This window comes from Scomber japonicus, chromosome 20 (assembly GCF_027409825.1).
Source record: "Scomber japonicus isolate fScoJap1 chromosome 20, fScoJap1.pri, whole genome shotgun sequence".
NCBI classification, from domain to species: domain Eukaryota; kingdom Metazoa; phylum Chordata; class Actinopteri; order Scombriformes; family Scombridae; genus Scomber; species Scomber japonicus.
Genome location: NC_070597.1, coordinates 5,113,531 through 5,118,530, shown reverse-complemented (window position 1 = coordinate 5,118,530; position 5,000 = coordinate 5,113,531). Strand labels below are relative to the sequence as shown.

The window sequence follows — 5,000 nt, the reverse complement described above, 5'->3', positions numbered from 1 at the left end:
AATGAGTAAGGAAGGAAGGTACAGTAGGAAGGAAATGAGTAAGGAGGGAGGAAGGAAGGAGGGAGAGAGCAAGGATGGAAAGAAATGAGTAAGGAGGAAAAGAGGAAGGAAGGAGGGAGGGAGCGAGGAAGGAAGAAAATGAATAAGGAGGGAAAGAGGAAGGAAGGACTCTCTATTCAACATGTTTATAACCTGCTTTCATGTTGACTACAGTATGCTTCTCACACACCACACTACACACCGGGGGGCGGGGGGGGGGCGGTGTGATGTGGGAAGAATGTTAAATGCATCTCTGCCTGTTTTTCTGACATTGTGTTTGTCCTCTGAATGAGTAATACTTCTAATGAGCCTCCGCTCCCCAAGGAGGTCAAAGGTCAGGGTCACAAACCAAACAGACGGACAAGAAAAAAAAAAAAAAAAAAAGTAAAACGTCGTGTCACAAACAGGCTGGAATGCAGTTTTACTACTTTAACCCTCCTGTTGTCCTCGAGTCAAGGAAGGAAGTTAGGAAGGGAGGAAGAAGGAAGGAAAGGAGGGAGGAAGGAAGGAAGGGAGGAAGAAGGAAGGAAGGAAAGGAGGAAGGAAGGAAGAAGGAAGGAAAGGAGGAAGGGAAGAAGGAAGAAGAAGCAAAGGAGGAAGGGAGGAAGAAGGAAGGAAAGGAGGAAGGAATGAAGGAAGGAAAGGAGGGAGGAAGGGAGGGAGGAAGAAGGAAGGAAAGGAGGAAGGAATGAAGGGAGGAATGAGGGGAGGAGGAAGGGAAGAGGAAGGAAGGAAGGAAGGAAGGAATGGAGGAAGAAGGAAGGAAAGGAGCGAGGGAAGGAAGGGAGGAGGGAGGGAGGAAAGAAGGAAGGAAAGAAGGACATAAGGAATGAAGGAGGGAAGGAAAGAAGGGCTGGTCTGAAAATGATTAGCATAAACCCGCCCCTGCTGCTGTAGAGGCATAAATACATTCAGCACACACTACTACTACAGTCTACAGTTAGCCAGTTAGCTGCCGAGTTAGCCGCCAAGCTAACAGCCGAGTTAGCCGCCGAGCTAACCGCCAAGTTAGCAGCTGAGTTAGCAGCTGAGTTAGCCGCCGAGCTAGCCACTGAGTTAGCAGCAGAAAGCTCTCAGACGTAGCGTCTATGTTTCTGGTAGAGTTGGTGACTTTGATTGACAGGTGACACTTGGTAGGGGGCGGGGCTTCCGCGAACTCGGTGGCCACGCCCCCACAGCGTTTGGCAGCAGAGAAAGAGGCTGATTTTTACACAACTTTGAAGCCTAATTTCATATATTTGGCGATTTTTTTTAATCATTCAAATTTGGCAGGGTGGTTAACAACACACTTTTCTGTGGTATGTCAAACTCAGAACACATATTTATTCTTACTTTACACAGAGTTTAATGACTGAGTGGCTTTCCGCTAGCAGGTCTGGTACACAGGAAGAGAAAAAGAGAGAGTGTATATGTGTGTGTGTGTGTGAGTGAGTAAGAGAAAGAGGAGAGCTATTGCACAAGTCACATTACCATTGTCACAAGCCTAAATTAAATTAACAATGCAATATTCCCTCTTCATAAGCCCACAGAGCTATAAGCCAACAGCAATCCAACCTGTGACAACAACCTTAATAGATAAGCATGAACACACCGATACTCATCATCATCTAAGTCAGGGATGTCAAACATGCGGCCCGTGGGCCAGATCCGGCCCGCCGAGGGGTCCAATCCGGCCCACTTTCCTTATTCCTCCCTTCCTTACAAATTCTCTTCCTTCCTTTCTGTCTTCTTTTTTTCCTTCCTTCTATCTGTCCTTCCTTCCTTCCTTCTTTCAAGTCCTCTTTCTTCCTTCCTTCCTTCTTTCCTTCCTTCCTTCCTGTCTTCTTTTCCTTCCTTCCTTCCTTCCTTCCTTCCTTTCTGTCTTTTCTTTCTTCCTTCCTTCCTTCCTGTCTTCTTTTTCTTCCTTCCGTCCTTCCTTCCCTTCTGTCTTTTCTTTCTTCCTTCCTTCCTTCCTGTCTTTCCTTCCTGTCTTCTTTTCCTTCCTTCCATCCTTCCTTCCTTTCTGTCTTCTTTTTCTTTCTTTTTTTCTTCCTTCCTTCCTTTCCTTCCTTCTTTTTCTTTCTTTTTTTCTTCCTTCCTTCCTTCCTTTCTGTCTTCTTTTTCTTCCTTCCTTCTTTCAAGTCTTCTCTTTCTTTCTTCCTTCCTTCCTTCCTTTCTTCCTTCCTTCCTTCCTTCCTTCCTTCTTTCCATCTTTTTAATGATCCGGCCCACCTGAGATTAAATTAGGCAGTATGTGGCCCTTGAATGAAAATGAGTTTGGCAGAGTGATAAAATATGCTTTCACTCACGACTCTTTTTTTTTTTTTTTTTCTCCTGCGGGCAAACGCTGATCGTGTAGCTGCTGAATCAGCCGGCTTTCCATAGATAGACAGTATGGCAGACGAGTTGAGTCACAGCACGTTACTGTGTGAGGTGAAAAAGTTACTGTCTCACTCAGATGACATTATAGGAGCTGTTATGATTATGATTGAACCCTGCAGTGCTTTTTCACAACAGATGTTTAGCTCTCAAAGTAAGCATCATTTTCCAGATGATCATTTCTATTAAATTAGCATTAGCATTAGCATTAGTTTGAGTGACGATATTATCCTGTTGTTAGTCGGCTCCAAGGCGATTTCATTCCAAATAAAGGGATTCAGACCTGTGTCCCAGCATGAAATCCACTTTAGTTGGTGTTAGCTAAGAAAGTCTCTTCTAACCGACTGCTTCAATTTCTTCTAGGCTTTACGCCGATCTGATATATCGGCTATATTGGATCGGCCGATATTTAGCATTTTATGGAATTAGTGAGATCAACTGTAATGTCTTAATTGCCGATCCGATCAATGTCGTCATGTTGAAACTTTTTGCAGATGCTCCCGTTGCATAGATTGCAGATGGCTTGTGTTTTATCGGAGGGAGGAAGGATGTAAGGAAGGAAGGAAGGGATGAAGGAGGGAAGGATGTAAGGAAGGAAGGAAGGGATGAAGGAGGGAAGGAAGGAAGGAAGGAAGGGAGGAAGGATAGATTACAGATGGCTTGTGTTTTATCTGTCTCATTTACTCTGAAGAAGTTCCACACCACCGACATGATTGAATCCGACGATGTGATGGACAATAAAAAAGAAAATTTGAATCTTGAATCATTAGCTGTTGGATTCAAGCAAACATGCAATAGCAGTTTTTTTTACTTTTATTTAGCAGTGCAATACTAAATCACTGGAGTACCCGTCTTCCTTGTCACAGTCCATATTTGACTCTGTTTGTCCCTCCTCTGCACTTAAAGAGTACGCTGCTCATTGCAGAGTAAAAACCTTTTTCATTACTTCTTATCCTGACTGAACAGCCCTTCATAGATAAGAGTCCTCTCAGAGTCATGGAGTAGATTTCTCTCCTCTGACACAAACACACACTAGACCAGAGGTGTCAAACTCATCTTCATTCAAGGGCCACATACAGACCAGGAAGGAAGGAAGGAAGGAAGGAAATAAGAAGGGAAGGAAGGAAAGACAGACAAAAGGAAGGAGAGAAGAAAGGTAGGAAAGACAGGCAAAAGAAAGGAAGGAAGGAAGGGAAGGAAGGAAGGGAAGGAAGGAAGGGAAGGAAGGAAGGGAAGGAAGGAAAGACAGGCAAAAGGAAGGAGGGAAGAAAGGTAGGAAAGACAGACAGTGAAGGACGACAGACGGAAGAAAGAAAGGGAGGAAGGACAGAAGGAAGGAATGAAGGAAGAAAAAAAAGGAAGGTAGGAAGGACAGATGGAAGGAAGGACAGATGGAAGGAAGGAAAAGAACACAGGATGGCAAGTGGGCCGGATCGCACCCCTCGGTGGGCCGTATCTGGCCCACGGGCCGCATGTTTGACACCCCTGCACTAAATTGAGTTTTTTTTATACTGCTACAAAGGAGAAATACAGAGATTACTGCCTAAAAATGTTAAAGATTTCAATTTGCTGAAGGAGGAGAAGGAAGAGAATACAGGAAGGACAGATGGAAGGAAGAGAATAGAAGACAAGAAGGAAGGAAAGAAGGAAGGAAGGAAGGAAGGGAAGATTGGAAGGAAGGGAAGATCAGAAGGAAGGAATGAAAGATGGAAGTAAGGAAGGAAGGGAAGACCGGAAGGAAGGAAGGAAGGAAGGAAGGAAGGAATGAATGAAGGGAAGAAGGACAGATGTAAGGAAGGAATGAAAGACGGAAGGAAGGGAAGATCAGAAGGAAGGAAAGACAGATGGAAGGAAGCAAGGAAGGAAGGAATGAAAGACGGAAGGAAGGGAAGATCGGAAGGAAGGAAGGACTGATGGAAGGAAGCAAGGAAGGAAGGAAGGAATGAAGAAAAGTGGGAAGGAAGGAAGGAAAAGAGGAAGAAGGAAACTGGGCCGGATTGGACCTCTCGGCGGGCTGGTTCTGGCTCACGGGCCGCATGTTTGACACCCCTGATTTAGATACTACTTTAAATACTGAAACTAGCTCTTACTGTATCTTCATCCTGTAACAAAATCTTTGGCAGATATTTTTTTTTTTTCATTTTTCTTCAACAATCTCAGAATCACATTTTTGGACAAGTTTCTGTAACTACTTACAAATCAAAGCCAATCCGGACCACGTCGAGGCTTCCAACTGAACAGATTGGCTGGCTGGTCTTTCCCAGATCCCCTCTGTGATAATAAACCATCTCATATGAGAGTCGAGTCCATTGAGCAGCTTATGCCGAGCAGCCTCAGCAGTTTTTATGCGGTCGGAGTGATTAAGTGACGAGGTACGCCAAAGATGTAAGAAGTGCCACCTGCCAAGGACTGACACGGTATCAATGTCACCTGAAGTTGTGGCTGCCATCATTAATACGGCTCCATCTGCCTGCTGTGCCTCATTGACCTTTAACCCTTCCAGCATTATACTCACTCATTAACCCTCCTGTTGTCCTCGAGTCAAGGAAGGAAGGGAGGGAGGAGCAAGGAAAGGAAGAAGGAAGGAGGGAGGAAGAAGGAAG

At 44.8% G+C, this 5,000-nt stretch overlaps 1 protein-coding gene across 1 annotated transcript in view; it reads left to right on the top strand.

Annotated features, from left to right (window-relative positions):
• tbkbp1 (TBK1 binding protein 1) overlaps positions 1–5,000 on the top strand; it is a 58,909-nt gene that overhangs the window by 25,354 nt on the left and 28,555 nt on the right. The window lies entirely within an intron of this gene.